The sequence below is a fragment of the Natrix helvetica genome (genome assembly GCF_964273705.1).
Source record: "Natrix helvetica genome assembly, chromosome: 1".
Classification (NCBI taxonomy): domain Eukaryota; kingdom Metazoa; phylum Chordata; class Lepidosauria; order Squamata; family Natricidae; genus Natrix; species Natrix helvetica.
In genome coordinates this window covers 305,682,880-305,700,778 of record NC_138548.1, presented here as the reverse complement: position 1 = coordinate 305,700,778, position 17,899 = coordinate 305,682,880, and positions in this window count along the sequence as shown.

Sequence of the window (17,899 nt, the reverse complement as noted above, 5' to 3'; positions counted from 1 at the left end):
AACAGCACTCTAGAATATATTACTGAACAACAATGGAAAGGTTGTACTTTTATGAAAATACTGTCTTTGTGAATAGTATGCTTCAATATTTGCAAAAGCAAAGTCAGTCCTTCAGCCAAAATATCAGGATAATGCCAGCAGCACACATAAATAGAGTTTGGAAGGTCACAAGAGATTCATTTTGGCTAATTGCCACCTGAGATTTATTTATTCAACCTAATTACTTCAGTCAGAGGTTATCCGACATGCATCAGCATGGTGGGACAGCCTCTAACCAGGAAAAACTGTGCTTGATGAACAATCCTAAATTAATTATTGATGCTTAGAACCACTGAGGACCCATTACAGAAATTCAGAACAATGGATTGCCAAACTGATTTTAATACTTTTTCCAGTCTACAAAGTATGTATTTTATAATATGAACAACACTTAAAACAGCTGTTTTTATTATTACTTAAATCCAATATTACTGCTGGTTTTTACTCTGTTTGCAGCTTGCAGGATCTGTGATGAACACATACATAGGAGATGTGCAAGATTTGGACATGTGGCCAATCACTATTTGAATTCACTACTACTCATGTCTCAGTATTGATGCTAGGATTTGGAAGGAACAATTCCCTCATATGGAGATCCATTTATCCTCAGTTACATCCACCCACCCACCAGAGTGAGCAGAGTGGGAAGGTAGAGTATGTTGTGAGTTCCCTCTATTAAGGAAGCAAACCTAATTAATATAATGATATAGAAGAAAGCCCCCTCTCTGTAGTGGCTTGTTTCTTTTGGAACAGGGGTGTCAAACTCAATTTCATTGAGGGCCGCATCAGGGTTGTATTTGAATTTGGGGGGGATGGGTGTGTGCGTGGCTGGGGTAGCTGGACATCACTCCAGTGGTGGGATTCAAAAAATCTTACAACCGGTTCTGTGGGCTTTGCTTGGTGGGCATGGCATGGCTTGATGGGAATGGCTTGTTGGGCATGGCAGAGGTAAAATCTCCATTCCCGCCACACTCCTGGGGAAGGTTACTGTAAAATCCCCATTTCCTCCCAATCAGCTGGGACTCAGGAGGCAGAGAAAAGATGGGGGTGGGGCCAGTCAGCGGTGGTGTTTACTGGTTCTCCAAACTACTCAAAATTTACACTATCAGTTCTCCAGAACTGGCCAGAACCTGCTGAATACCACCTCTGCATCACTCATGTCAGGAGCTCCTGTGGTGGCCTGAGCACTCTGCCAGCAAAAACGGGCTCCTAAGCTCTGTTTTCGACTGTGACAGTTTCCTGCAACCCTCTGCCAGCGAAAATGGAACTTGGGAGGGCTGCGTGTGACACTCACGAGCTCTGTTTTTGGCTGCAACAGCCTCCTGCAACCCTCTGCTGGCAGAGGCACCATGGGCTGGTCCTTTGCTGTTTCCAGGGTGGCCCCGCAGGCCAGTTCTAAGCACCCTGTAGGTCAGATTTGGCCCCCAGGCCTTGAGTTTGAAACCCCTGCTTTGGAACATCATTTCCCTGGAAATCCGCCTTACTATCCTAAAGATGTTTTTTTTCAACTAGACATCCTTGTTGCTACTTTTCTAGAAGGCCCTGAAGACATGGTTGTGTCAGCAGGTCTGCAGGCCTCAGAATTATTTTATATGAATCTGTGTCCAGGTTGTTGCCATCACAGGGAGTGGAGTTTCTGGATTTTATAATTATTTTTGTTGATGATGGTGATATTTTAATGTTGCACACTATCCAGACTCACCCTGTGTGAGTTGGGTAGTCATATAAATCTGTTTAATACATTTATATACCTACAAGAGGTAGTACACGACAACCAAAAATTCCTTGTATATTACATTCAAACATTTGGGGTGCTCTGTACAAAGCAGAACACTTTTTGTGTGATAAATCTATCACAGGGCTTGAGAACCTGCCAAATGCTTCATGCTATTGCTTTTTATTTTATCTCCTATTCCATGAATTCTAGAAGGTCTCTGAAACTTCACAGGCAGCTTTTGTGTAGATCCCCAAAGTTTTGCTCTACAAAAGATGAAGCAGGGAAGTGCCATTTTCTTTAGATAGCAGAACAATCTGACATATTTAAAGCCTGCTTTTGATTTTTGTTGATGTTGTTTGCTTTCATCTCTTTTGTAGTTCTCTGAACTATGTTATTGGTAAGACAGATTGCTCAAGAGCTTACCTGGTCTGATTTTGAGATTTTTAAAAATGAAAATTTATGGGAATATAACTACTTTTAAAAAAAACTGAAGTCTTGCTAGTAAGTAAGTAAGTAAATCTTTATTACATTCAAAGACCAGCAATACACATTAGTTTTTACAATCTGTTAAAAAGTACTGACATTAAGATATAATTTAAAAGTATGGAGAGGCAACCTATTTAATTCTTCTTGGAACTCCATGTCCTTCATTCTATTAATTACTACTTGCTTTGCTTGATCAAAGTCTAGGGACATTAAGAATAATGGTGAGAGCCCATGAGAGCCCAGTTTGTGATCAATTGCCTGTTTCCAGGGGGAGGGGAAATTGTCAGTCAACACCAGTGGGGACAGTCCCTCTGGAAAGCATTTTAAGCCAATGAATGATCATCATCTTACAGGCTCTTACCTGAATTTGAGGCATGCCTGTCTCAATTCTTAACTGGGCATTTGGAGTTCCATTGGGTGCAGCTAAGATGGCTCGCAGGAATTTGGTTTGTATGGTTTATAGCAAGTCTTTCTTTGCAAGGATTCCTCTTTGTGCCCCATATAGAATTTGTGCCAATGTTTTGGCCTCAAAAAGTTTTAAGGCAGCAGGTACTAACTGACTTCCACCTGTATAAAAGAAATGTTTAATTGCATTTGAGGACCTATTGGCTTCTTGCAATGTGTGATCCAGGAATGCCTTCCATGTCCCTTGTGAGTGGAAAACCACCCCAAGATATCTAAATGTTCTAACCTGTTCCAAACTATGCCCTTCTATTTTCCAGGAGTATTGGCTTGGTCTTTTAGCAAAAACTAAATTTTTTGATTTATCAAAGTTAAGGACCAGCTTGTTTTGCTGGTCCTTAGCCGAGTGTTGCCCTAATTGTTCTCTTCAGTCCTACAGGGGTTTGTGAAATGATAGCGGCATCATCAGCATATAAGAGAATTGGCACTTTGCGTTGTGCTAGGTTAGGAGGATGGAAATCAGGGTTCTGTAAGAGATCAATCAGGGGATTAATATAGAAGTTAAAAGAGGGAGGGGGACAGGATGCAACCCTGCTGTGTCCCTTTTTGTACCCTTCCTGAGCCGGTTAAACTCCCTTGGGAATTGCACCTCACATTCAAGGTGGAATTGGCATACAATTTTTGTATGAGGAAGAGAAGGCGTTTATCAATAGTGGTGCATTTTAATTTCTCCAGAGGGTGATCCTGGATATTGAATCAAAGGCCTGCTTACAATCAAGGAAGGCCACAAAAAGAGAGGATTTTTTAATATATGTATTTTTGTACTAAATGGTGGAGTACCAAGATATGATCCACCGTAGATCTTCCTTCTCTAAAGCCAGCTTGTTCATCTTTGATTATCCCCCCCCCCCCCTGAAATTAGCCAATCTTGAAGTTTATAATTTAGGTGTTTGGCATACAGTTTACTAATAACGCTTAGAAGACTAATGGGTCTATAATTGTCTGGGTCATTTCTATTACCTTTTTTATAAATTGGTATGATAATTGCTACTCCCCAATCTCTAGGCATATGGTCTGTTTTATCTATAAATGTAGACAGTGATGCTAAAAGTGGAGCCCACCAACTGACCTTCTTTTTTATTATTTCTGGCAGGACATTATCAGCCCCGGGTGCCTTATTAGCCTTTAGGGCTCCGAACAACCGGGATATCTCTTCTAGTGTAACAGGGGGCCAGTAAGGAGTTTGGTCCAAACTAGCTTGGATTTCCTTGGTTACATAGTCAGGATCTGTATAAAGCTCCCCAAAATACTCTTCCCAGGCATGAATCGGAACCTGATTTGTTGGGGGTAGGGGAGATTTTCCAATCCCCTGCTGATTTTCCAATCCCTTTTGGTGATGTACCAAAAAAGGGATGTATTTTTTGTCCTGACTGCTGTAATTAGTCTATGCCAAGACTCCTTCAGAGCCACACTTTTCTTTTCTTTTAGAAGGTTCTTATATTGTGCTTTCAGCTGCTTTAAGTAGTAAGTGTGATCCTCAAAGGGGGCACTTTTACTTTTCTTGTATTCCATATTATATATCCTTTTTAGTTGCACACAATCTCTATCAAACCATTTTTTGTTCTTTGAAACCGGCCTTTTGGAGTGAGCTAGTGATCTGTTACTGAGAACTGAATTCAAATTTAAAATTAAGGATTCAAACCCCTCTAGGTAAGATCCTGCACACTTATTTCTTAGTAGATATGTACATAGCTCTATGGTTTCAGGGATTAACATCCATTTGGTAACTTCCTCAGCATTTTTCTTGTTCCATTTAATTTTTACCTGGGTATTTTGAGTCTCTAATCTGGGTAGGTAGGCTGTGCCTGCCCTTAGAGATTTCTGGTGCAATGTGAGAGTAAGGAGTATTGTATTATGATAGCTTTCCAGTCGCGAGTCTACCTCCATCTTCTGCAAGAACTTCAGGAGGTCATATGATATTATACAATAATCCACTGTGGATTTTCTTCCTGCTTCCCGATAAGTATATTCTGCTGGAAAGTCACCCCACGGGGACCCGTTAAGGATACAAAGATCCAAATGTACAGTCATCTGTCTTACACACAAACCTGCCCGATTAGCTTTAGGGTCTTTAAATTGTCTGGAATGCAAAGATTCTTCTGTTACATTTTCATCATAGTGAATCTTAAAATGATTAAATAATGCTTGATCATTTGGTCCCATTCTAGCGTTTAAGTCCCCCACCCTATAATTATTGCAGCTTTAGGGAATTTGGCTGAATAGCCAAGAATAAAATCTTCTATGCTGTCCCAAATCTTGTTAATCACATTATTCTTATTACGTGGAGGAATATAGATATTAAAAAGCAAAATCTCCACCTGTTTAAATAAGAGTAATGTAGTTTCAACCCATGGCTGGAATGGTGGCAGTGGTACACATTTAAATTGCAAGGATCTATTAACTAATGTCACAATACCCCCTTTAGCTCTCTCCCCCACCTTGTTTGGGACAGCCGGGATTGAGTTAACCCAATGGCCATCTAACTGAATCTCTGTGGAGGCCCAGGTTTCCTGCAAGAAGATGATGTCAAATTGTGATATATAGTCAAAAAAGAGTTGGTCTTTTGATGGAACAGACCAACCTGCTATATTCCAGGTTATAAGGGAAAGTGGGTCGTCTTTTGCAGCTCATCAGGAAACTTGATTTATATACAAAGGGAAGTTGTCTGGTTCTAACCATGGATTGAGGTGTCATCGCACACTGAATCGTCCTTCTTTAAAAATAGGGAGGACCCATCTAGGTCATGTGTAGACTCTTGAGGAACTTGTTCAGGGTAAGAGGTTTTAGCACCAGCTAACAGAGCTTGCCATTCCGATGCCTCTTCTCTGGGTGTAGGACAAGGCATTATTAGGTCGTCTTTCATTCTTTGAGATGGTGGCTCTGATGTGGGTCGACTCTCAGTTTCTTGGTTTGGTGCTGAATGTGCTGAAGGTGTCATGGGATATTCACACAGGGATGAAAAAAATCTCCATCCCTACTGGGATCTCTAATACCCCCCTTGGCTGCTATTTTCCATGATCTTATATTCATGTAATCCCTTGTCCTCTGGGGGAGAAGCGAGAGGCTTCCCCATTATTGGGGAAACCAGATCTATAAGCAGCTCTGCTGTGTCCATTGTGACCAATACAGATTTCTTGAAGTCTTACTAGAAAAAAGAGATGACTTTTATTTCATCCTAAGATTCATTGAATCATAATTGACCTTGTTTCTGATGAGTAGCGTTCATTATTAATTGTATTAATATAATTAATTTCTGATAGAACTAAGTAGCCAATTTTTATAAAACTATTGCTCATTTGAGAGTTGGTCTTATGTAGATTGTGACTATACATGTACACATACACACCAGAGATGGTATTCTATTTTCTTCACTACCGGTTCGGTAGCGGGAGCATGCGCGTCTGGGAATGTGCAGAACCTTCTGCGCATGCACAGAAGGTTCTTGATGATGTCAGGGTGGGTAGGCGGAGCCTCGCATTGCCACCACTACCAGTTCACCCAAACCAGTACAAACCGACAGCATACCACCTCTAATACATACACAAAACACACACACACAATCACAAAATTTTCCAATTCATAAAAGTAAACTGGTTTCTGGCATGAGTTCATGGATCTTTTATTAAATGCAATAAGTTTCCACATACGTAGAATTATTAGCTACCAACGTGTAATTAGATCCAGCATTGGAGTATTTCATTTATTCGTTCGTTTACTTATTCCTTCACCAATAAATTAAGGTGATGACCTTAGGATAGAAAAAGCAAACGAGATCCTAATTTGGTTAAGGATTGGAAAACCCTCAGTGAATGATACAAGGATAGGTGTCCAAGCAGGAGACAAATAATGAAATGTGCATCAGGACATTGTGACACAAACTATTTTTTTCTATATATGTGCAAACAACGTTGGGACACAAATACCATGTTTCCCCGAAAATACGACATGTCCTCATAATACAGCCATGCCACATTTTTCTGGTGGGCAAAAATATAAGCCCCCGGCATATAAGCCCCCTGGACAACCCCCCACTTCCGGGCAAGCAGAGTGCCGCTCACCAACCTAGCAGTATCCCAAAGGTGCCAAGCCACGGGAACCTGGGGGGAGGCAAAGGTGATCGCATTGCTTGGCGCCTTTGGGATACAGCTAGGTTGGTGAGCAGCACTGTGTCCAGCTGAAGAGGGGGGTTGCCAGGGGCTGCTCTCTTGCGAGCAGGCTCCCAAAGAGCCAGGCACAGCCTCATGGGCGAATGGCTGTGTTGTGCTGTCACAGTAGTGACAACAACCATGTAGCGACCACGCTCACGAGCAGCCACCCGGCAAACCCCCTTTGCAGATGGGCACAGCGCCATTCACAGACCTAGGGGTTTCACTAAGACTTGTGAGTGCCTGTTCGCCGCCGCCCAGCTCCCGTGGCTTGGCGCCTTCCAAATGCCAGTGAATGGTGGTCTGCATGGCTGGAGAGGGGGGTTGTGCGAGCGGCTGTTGTGCTCTCGCTCACCCGCCTCTCAGGCTGCATGGCCCAGCTCTCATTACGGAACCAGGGCACCTCCGCCGCCATCCCAACCTGGCTTTTTCCGCAGCTTCCAACCCAAGTCTTTCAGCAGTGGCCGCTCCGGGCACACGCTCTATGGTTGTACGCTCTGCAGGCAGCTGGCCCACAACCGTAGAGTGTGCGCCCAGAGCAGCCACTGCCGAAAGAATAAAAAATAACTAATCCACAACATTACAAAGAATAAAGAAACAAAAACAAATGACAGCTATTAAAAAAACAATTGTATGCATGGCATACATTAGTGGATGCATGTACATATGTAACAATTCTACATAAGCATTTCAATACTTCAAATTTTATTATAATTTTCCATTGCTAATCAACATTGATAAGTGACTCATTGTAAATTCTAATGAAGTGATTCCTTAGATTAATGAGTTGTTATCTTCGCAATAAATAGGACACAGAGACTCTACATACTTTGTCCATATGTCAATTTCCATATGTTTTATACTTCAAAGGAATATGAACATCTGAAAATACTAAATCTTCTCTCAAAATTAATACATGTAATAACATCATACTGAGATCGAACAATTATAGGGCAATGTACAAACATGTTTAAATAAAGTATAAATCATGTCATATCCAACTTCATGATTTACTATGGTTTAAACTGTTGCATAAAGCAATTATAAAAATGTATCATTGTTTATTAAAATGTATGGAAACTATTCTAGTTTAGTAACAGGGATGTGGTGGCTCAGTGGATAAGATGCTGAGCTTGTTGATTAAAAATGTCGGCAGTTCGGCGGTTCGAATCCCTAGCGACTCATAACAGAGTGAGCTCCCATTATTTGCCCCAGATTCTGTCAACCTAGCAGTTCTAAAGCATGTAAAAAATGCAAATGGAAACATTTACCTTTACCTTGTTCAGTAAAAACATAGGAAAGCAGTGCCCTAATAAAGACAAGGAATGTATGAAATACAATTACATGGGCCAAGGGAGAATAAATAAAATAATATCTGAGGAGAATAAAAATGTACATAGAAATACCTCCCTTCAAGTGTCCCTTTACAATACAATACAATAGTAGAGTTGGAAGGGACCTTGGAGGTCTTCTAGTCCAACCCCCTGCCTAGGCAGGAAACCCTATACCGTTTCAGACAGATGGCTATCCAACATCTTCTTAAAGACTTCCAGTGTTGGGGCATTCACAACTTCTGGAGGCAAGCTGTTCCACTGATTAATTGTTCTAACTGTCAGGAAGTTTCTCCTCAGTTCTAAGTTGCTTCTCTCCTTGATTAGTTTCCACCCATTGCTTCTTGTTCTACCCTCAGGTGCCTTGGATAATAGTTTGACTCCCTCTTCTTTGTGGCAACCCACTTCCTTGAACCCTTTCCTTGAAAGACAGATTTTATTCTCAGATTTCCAGAACCAAGAATAATTTTCCTTCACTGACACATAGCAGACCCGGAGTCTTTGAACAAAAGATTCTTCTGGTTTTTACAGTCTCAGCCTAGAGACTCTACAGCTATACTTGCAGCCTAGAACAGGAATATACTTTCTTACAGATATTTGAGGCCAGAACATTTAGATTTGATGGAAGACTCCAGGATTTAGGTAACTGTTTTTTTATTACTTTATTGTTTTTATTAATGAAATAAATAACACTGAAATGTGATAGAACAATCTGCATACTCTGCATATCTACACATTACACTCATAGTACAAATCCCTTTATACTATTTATCCATTAAAAAAAAGAATGCTTTAAAAATGCAATATAAGATAGGAGGACAGAAATTAAAGAGAAATCTTGAATATAATAAGTTTTCTATCACACTTTAAACTATTAGTCCATAAGGCAAAGGAATAATTGCATTTAAATCATGAAGGTATGGCGACAGTTAATACTGTAATTAGAAAGATTTACTATTCTGATTATGAGCTAGTTTCCATCTGCATAGTTTGAAAAAAAATATGATCTGCCAGATATTGCTGAATCACAAACTCTTACCCAGTTGGCATTGTCAATGATAAAGGAAGCTGGAAATTATAACTCAGCAATATTAGAGTGTAACACATTGCCAACTTCATTCCTTTTCTCACAAAGAAAAGATATCATGTAAATTTACTTAGGTGATCCTCCCTTCTAAATGTAATTTGATTGATTTTAGCATTTATGGAACCCAACAAATAAACCTTCTCTTTTTCAAGTTTTTAACTATGTGTGGTGTGAAAAAGTATTTCCTACTGTTCCTACTGAATCTCTCTGCATTTAGTCTCATTGGATGGCTTCCATCCCTAACATTTTAAGGTGAAATGAGGTGATGACTCTACAATCCATTATGTTTGTCATTGTGATTCCCTGCATTTTGTCTCCTCTTATTATTCTTTTTTACACACTAACATGTTGATTCTATTTTCTTAATACTACTAGTAAGCATATTCTCATAGTCTCATGTTTGTGGCAATTTTACAGTTGTTTGCTTTTAAGTAGTACAATTGCTTTCTAATATAGAATTTCTCAATTTTTTTCCCAAGGGCTATTCCAGATATTTTCCATGGAGGAGATATTTTTCTATAGCTATGTAAGCAAGGATCAATTCAGCTTAATCATAAGAAGTCAATAAAATGTAATACCTTATAGTTACAGTTTCTATTATTAATTTTTAAAAATAATCCTCTCTGACATGTTGTCAACATCTATAAAATTATAAGGAAAAAAACTGCTGGTGATAAGTAAATACATTGCCTCTTACCACTATTAATTATATCCTGAGTCTCTGATCAATTTTTCTCAACACTTAAAAAAACCAAAAAGAATTGAATGAATATTGGCAATAAGTAGAGTAGTAAAGTTATTAAAAGTACTGTTACATGTTTTTTCTGTCTGGGGATTTTTAATTAACATAAATCAAAGCCCAAATTATTTAATTTTTCTAATGAAAAACATGCAGGATGAAATTCTTCAAAATAATACATGAGAAAACTTCACTTTTAAGAAAATTTGTGTTTCAACTAAGTAAGTGATTTTACAATAAATAATAAATACTATATAAAGTTGAACACTGACCCCTAGTAGTCACACTGAAAAATGCTTAACAGTGATTCACTGCTTTCAGGCCCTAGAGTAACCAATTAAATTACAAAAGTAATTGAAATATCAAATTCTTATTATTCCTCATTCCTTTTTGGGAGTAGGAAATATCATAATTGATCTTAAGTAAAAGAAAAAGATCTAAAATGACTTTCCAATTTAAAAAATATAGTTTGAGATATATATATATATATGCTGGTTTTGTTGTATTCGGGTCTTTTCCCGTGTAGGATTGAGATTGTCTTGGCAACGTTTCGGCAAGATCTCACTTGCCATCTTCAGGTTTGGCTAAGCCCAAGCCTGAAGATGGCAAGTGAGATCTTGCCGAAATGTTGCCAAGACAATATCAATCCTACACGGGAAAAGACCCGAATACAACAAAACCAGCATACCTACACCCGTGAAAATCTACGAAAACATACATACATACATACATACATACATACATACATACATACATACGTACATATATATATATGTTGTATTTGTACTGATAAATAAATAAAGGGAGACTAGTATAGATCTATTTCGAGCTATTTAGCTCTCATCAGCTAGTCATACCCTTACTGGGATTTGAACCTGGGCTGTATTATATCTTAGGCAGGAGTCTTAGCCACTAAGCCAAAGGCTCGCCTACTTTTGTGAAAGGAACTCTATTAATATTTTCAGAAATTTGCCTTATGGCCCTTAATAAAATAGAAAAGTCATTTTAGACTTCTGAAATTCATTAGGCTTGTTAAGAAGAGAGTTAGAGGTCAAAAGATGGATACATATTAAAGACAAAAATATAATATGTCCTCTCCTTCACCTCAAACCTCTAACACCACCGAGTCAGAAGCTCTCAACATAGTTTAGTGAAGTGCACAACCAAACAAGTCAATTGATTCCAGTTATGATTAAGAAGTGACTTGCCCTTTCTGAAAGGTCACTTATAATAATATAACATAGGAGTAATATTTTATTGCTGTTTTCATTTTAGAATATTTATTAACAATGTTCAATGGAAAGCTAGTAATAGAAACACTGGCTTGCATCTGGACCTGGGCAAACCTAGAGTCAACCTGTTATTCCAATGAGGTTATTTAATCATGACAATCTTAAATCCCATTTCAATGAATGGAGCCAGCACTGATGGTGTTACTTACTTGGGAAATGAAACACCTTCAAGCAAACAACCAAGCTCAGAGTGTCCACAGTTCCACCCTGAGCTACATAAATCTTCTTCTATTGTTACCTATTCCAATGAATTCAGCCCAGTTTTCTTGTTATTCTAGTTTCTCTTACGATATAATAATGCAGATCTCTTTCTCACAGGCACATTATTAATATACAATTGCTTCTAAAATATATACACAACGTATATTGAAATGTCATGCAAAGTTTGAAATAGAAATGAAAAATATATTGGTGGGGGAAGTATCATGGAAATAAAATTTTGTTTGTGCTCCTTTGTTAATCCCCAATAGCAATGTGTTTAAAAGAAAATAAGCTTCGATAGCATATTGGTCATCTCTGGTATACAATTGGCAGAGATTTTCACAACAATTAGTGCAATCCATGGGGCTTTGGTCATATTCCTAGAGAGTTGTTAAAGTTAATTGTTTCTGGATGGGAAAGAGAAAAAAAAAACCAGGATTGATTTCAGCAGTTATTAAATCTATTAATAAGATCTAGCTGTCCAGTTGTAAAAGCACATCTATTACCCTATTTGGTTATTCTTATGCAGTACTGTAAGTAATCATCCTGTTTCAGATTTATAATATTACAATTAAAAATGCTTAAATTTTTCTGAATTCTATGTCTTTTAAATATTAAACAGGTGAATCAATGCCAGAGAAAGCATTCATAATAGTTATATTCTCATGACACAGTATAGCTTCTTGCTTATCAGGGATCTTGTTGCTAGCTGATGCCCCTGCTATTGGGTCTTAAGAGAAGGTGTAAGTGTGAAGTTTCCAAAGGATGACCTAATTAATTTACGAGCCTTGAGACAAAGTTCACAAGAAATCCATTCATTTATTAGGATCAATATTTTGGCATGTTCTTCTGTGGAGCCAAAACTGATTTTCGCTTAATTGTGTTTGAACTTTACCCCCTGTATCCCCTCCCTTCTGTCTGTGACATAAATCACATTCACCAACAAGATGCTATGGCAGGCTATGAACATGCACATTTCATAAACTAGCTGTAGGAATATGAGACCTGACTGGCCAAAGGTATGCATGGAATTCTACTTCCTTTTTTTATGTCGACTTGATAGTAGTCATGGAAATGCTTTACACGTTGACAGTAAGTAGCAATCCATGGAGGGCCCCATGTCTGCCACTGCCTCAGGTATTCTCTCATCAGCTCATCTTCGGGTGCCATCTTGCTGAGATATTCCAGGATGCTCTTGATTTTAACCAGAAGAGTGACTTTGACACAAAGGTGCTTTTTCAAGAGGCAACTGGACTTTCTGTTTTTTCTTTGAACACGTTTCACTTCTCATCCAAGAAGCTTCTTCAGCTCTGATAGATGGTGGACAATGGAAGGATTTGTGCTCTTTGCAGACAGCTGGTCATTTGCATTCTTTTAGAGAGTCATTAAGGCCATCTGGAGGTTTATCAGTGTCATCAGGGTCACCTGAATGGTGCAAATGGGTGTAGAGCCTTCTTGGAGCTGTTGAAAGGACAGTGTTGTAGACCGGAGATAGACGATGTCATATCCCTTCCCCTGTTGAGAGAGGACTATTCAGTTTTGACATAGATGACCTCTTTTACCCCTCTTGCCCCATACATATGAATATTCCCTTATAAGAAAGCATTTACCCAACAAGTGAATTGACCCTGTGTGGCAACTGGGGTAACAATGTCAGGAACTGTGGCCCAATAAACCAAATTGTTTGCATTGACTGATTGTATCACACAGATACCATGGCCAGTGTACTGACCTAGGAAGAAAGGTAAAGAATAATAAAGCCATAGAGATTCAAAATATTCCAGTGTCATGCACCATGTAATTTCCATTGTGCCTGCCTTTACTTTACATTTCCCTTCCTTCGCTTTGCAATGTAGTGGGTAAAAGATATATAAGCCATGGTTCTGCTTTTGCTCACAAACACTCAACGAAGTATTAAAGCTTCACTGGGGGTCCAATTGATACTGTTATTTGTATGCATGCAAATAAAATTATGTTGCATCTTCAAAGTGATTTGGTTGCTTTTGGTGAGCTAGATTTCAGCCACGATACCATATTGGATAATAGAATCCTATAGCTATTACATGTAACTCTTCACTTGTACTTGCCAGAATATTTGTTTATATTTATGTTTGTGGGTGGGTGTGCATGCCTCTGCTTCTTTTTATTCATCGATATGAGATAAATAGGAAGAAATAAAGAAAATATAGGTAGATCTCATTCAGCAACTACTAGTTGGAGACCATTTGAAGTTATGAAGGCTCTGAATGTGGAGACTTGAGATCAATCCAGTGGTGGGTTGCTAACCGGTTTATTACCGGTTTGCCCATGCTTGTGTGCACTCGCACGTGTGCGCACAATGCTTCTGCGCATGCGCAGAAGCGTCCAGGTGAGTGGGCCGAGCTCCTCCCTCCGCCACTACTAGTTCAGCCAAACTGTCTGAACCAGGAGCAACCCACCTCTGGATCAATCCTCACAGCAGTCAAATGATTGCAGTTTGTTTTATACCACATCACTTACCATATTTCATGTATCTGCCAAAACTGCATAAATATATGCACATATGAGGTGAAAACATATGCAGTGGAAAAGATATTGAAGCACTTTTTAATGCCAGAATAGATACCGTAGTCAATCAACTCTAGGCTCTTGCCATTCATTATTCACTTTCATTTTTATTTTGATTCACTGCAAAACATAAAGCCAAATACCACTGTTTAATTCACTAAATCATTAGAGCAGAAAATGCCAAAATTCAAAGAACAATAATTACTTAGGAAGGTATGATAATAAGTGAATGTTTGGATTTAATTGGAACATTTTGCATTGTCATCCCCCATTGATATTTAATTTGCAACAGCCTGTGGAAAAAAAACCTATTATTTATACCTCCTATTTCTCAATCACACGTGACTTATGCTCAGTGTAAACTTGGCAGAGATTATTTTTTGTTGAGACAGTTAAAAGAAATATGATCCATGTCCCATTTGGCTCCTTTAAAGACGCAGGGGAAATGCACGAATATTGGATTCTAGTGGTGGTTAACACTCCTCTCAGCAAGGGGTAGTTATGTCAGTCTCAGAACAGGCAATTATGCCTGAAGAAGCTATATTTCGATCTGCTGTGTTGGACAATAAGCTTCCAATCTCCCCCTTTTAAGAAAGATTCTGGAGAAAATTGTGGGTCAAATATTGCAAAGAATCCTAGATAAAACCTTATCCAGATGGGCTTCAAACCAAGTCATGGAACTGAAATAGAGTTAGCCATTCTTGTAGATGACTTTTTATGGACCTGGATAGAGGGGAATGCAATCTTTCTGGTATTTAAGGGAGACTTTCAGTAATGTTAACCATGCTACAGGCATTCTTTGACTTACGACCATAATTAGGTCAGGAACTTCCATTGTAAAGCAATGAGTCAGGACCAATTTTATAAATTTTTGTCATGATTGTTAAGTGAATCACACAGTTGTTAAATGAAGTTTCATTGACTTTGTTGGATGTCCCCTGGGAAGGTCATAAATGGAAATCACATGACTCCAATACACTGCAACTGTTGTAAATACCCCGTAGTTGCCAAGGATACAAAATTTTGACCATGAGGCCTTTGGTGTGTGAGGATTAGTCATAAGTCACCTTTTTCAGCAACATTGTGGCCTTGAAGGGTCAATGACCTCCCCCCGGATATTAGGACTACTACTGACCTCCGCTCCTTCCGTGTCAAGCTCAAGACCCACCTTTTCCAAATAGCTGGCCTGGCTCGACCATAACTTAGTAACGCTCCTGATGGGTTTTTTTAATTTGGTAATTTTATTAGGGGATTTTAAATTGTATTTTTAACTGTCTTTCACTTAAGTCCATCCTCCTCCATGCACATATGTATATGTCTCTGTTTTTTGTATATATGTTTGTCTTATGTGTATTTTTATCTGTTTGATTGTACGCCGCCCCGAGTCCTTCGGGAGAGGGTTGCGGCTAATCAAATAAAATTATTATTATTATTATTATTACTAAGCGGTTCTATTGAGGATTACTGTACAGTATATTCTTCTTGATTGACTATGATGATTGGAAGAGGGAGGTTCTGTTTCCTTTGCTCTTGAGTGGTCACTTCCAGTTAATATTGGCAGGAAGTTTTTTAAATAAGTAGCTTACAATCAATAATCAATACAACTTTAAGGATGAGACATGGTTAATTTAGTCTTTAAAGTGCTGGAGCAGAAGTGGGGAAACCTTAAGTCTAAACCTGCTTTACCCAAGAAAATCAATTGGGCAACCTTGGGCTGTTCACTTTCTCTCAGCCTTAGGAAGAAGACAAGCAATATCTTCTCTCAGCCTTAGAAGCAGCCTCATGGCCCAGGACTCCGACTTTAACTTTGAAGGTGCTGCTTCATTGGAAACAATGGATTTTTAGCCTCAGGAGACATCAAGCCAGAAGTCATCAGCCCCATGAGAATAGCCGGATCAGTCAGACAGCAGAGCGGCTGCTCAGTGAGGCTTCTTGTCAAGTAAGGGATTAATTAAATTAAGTTTAAATTAAAGACAGCTGGCTGCAGCCTGATTTAAGAGGCATCCCTGATCCATGTTTCTATGTTGGAAACCACTATCTGATCTGCTGTTCTGGTGTGGTTTTTTTTCTCTCTCTCTCTTTCTCTCTCACTCTGTGTGTGTGTGTGTATGTGTGTAGATCTGATAATTGTTTCCAATATGTGTGTGTGTGTGTGTGTGTGTGTGTGTGTGTGTGTGTGTGTGTGTGTGTGTACGTATACATATACATATGTATGTATCCTTGAAATACTGGCCTTGGCACTGGCTGAGGAACCTGGCTTGTCTCCCCAAACTATGGATCAGATTTTGACTTGTCTCATATGTGTTCCTATTGAAAAGAAAACCAAGCAAGGATGCTTTTTATTACTTTATCTGCTGTTTATCTATTCAGTCTTGAGTAAATTATTATTACCTGATAACTGCGTGAATTTGAAACCTTAACCTTATTCCGTGGCCCACTGTAGGCATTTAATGGACCCCAAGAACAGCCAGTCGCCTCTGGGCTAGGAAAGAAATGCACCTTCTATGGGATCATTATGATGACTTTTCTCACTACCTGGTAGACGAAATCACTCAGATCTGTTGGGAGTTGGACTCCAGCTTGGGAGTCACCTCCAGCTATGGAGGTGACAGAGGCATAGAAAACAGAGGCACACTCTCTCCTCCTTTGGGAGTTCAAGCCTATCATTCTTGAAGAAGTGAATGGGTTTATTGGAGCAGTAGGGGCAGCCATCTGTGTATTAGATCCATGCCCTTCCTGGCTGGTCAAAACTACAAGAGTGGGAACATGTGCATTTATGCATAAAGTAAATGCCTTTTTGAAAAGGAATAGTGTTGCTGCCTCTGAAATGGCACATTCTCCTCCAAGAGACATATATTCAGTTTGGACAAGTTTTCAAATTTCTAACCTTCCCTTTTTAGAGAAGGATGTTGAGAAGATTGTTGGATTCTAGCTTCAAAGGACCTTGGAAGAAGCTTATTATCTGGACCCCTTCCAGTCAGGAGTCATACCTGGGCAGTCAGCCTTTCAAATACAGAGATGACTTTTGTTGATGACCTTTGGCTAGCTCAAGATAGGAGTAGTGCATCTATCCTGGCTCTCCTTGTTATTTTGAAGTTTGGCATGACGATACTGAGTCTTAGTCAAGGCAAAATAAGGACTAGTGACAAGTGTGCTTCTGCCAAAAATCAGCCAGTCATTGGCACCTCATATCATGCTAAAACTTCCTTCAGAACAAGATAATCTAGAACTGTGAACCATATGGCAATAAAAGTAGAAGTCCAGGAGGACAGCAGATGAGAAATTGGGTCTATTTTGCTAAATTGGAAACCTGAAATCCCAGAGTTATAGACTAGACTAAAAAGTTGGAAAAGCATTCTAGAAGATGGAAATTGTAGACTCCCTCCATATTATTCCTAAGAAAACCAGAACTATCCATGTAAGCATCAGCAGCTGAGAGCAAATAACCAAAAACGGTATTCAAGTAGTTGAACAATTCTAGTTTTCCCAATTCAAGTTTTTCTTGTGTCAAACCTACCTAAATGCACTACTGTGAATGTGCTCCTTTGAATTAAGCAGGATTTCATTTCAAGCAAACATTATTAGGATTGAGTAAAGTAAAACTTTAAAATGAGAATTAATATTAATGACTAAGGAAAAGATAGTTGTATGTACATTATGGCTTTGTTCTTCATTGAAGTATTCATACTTTAGCAAACATTGTTTGAACTCAAGCACAGAATACCATGTTTTGCAATAACAAAAAGTGATAGATACTTTCCCATGGCCTATTATTATATACTTTAAACTGCCAACATAGTATTCTCTCCAGCTACACTAAAATTGCTGTGTGATGCCATTGAACACTTTAAAC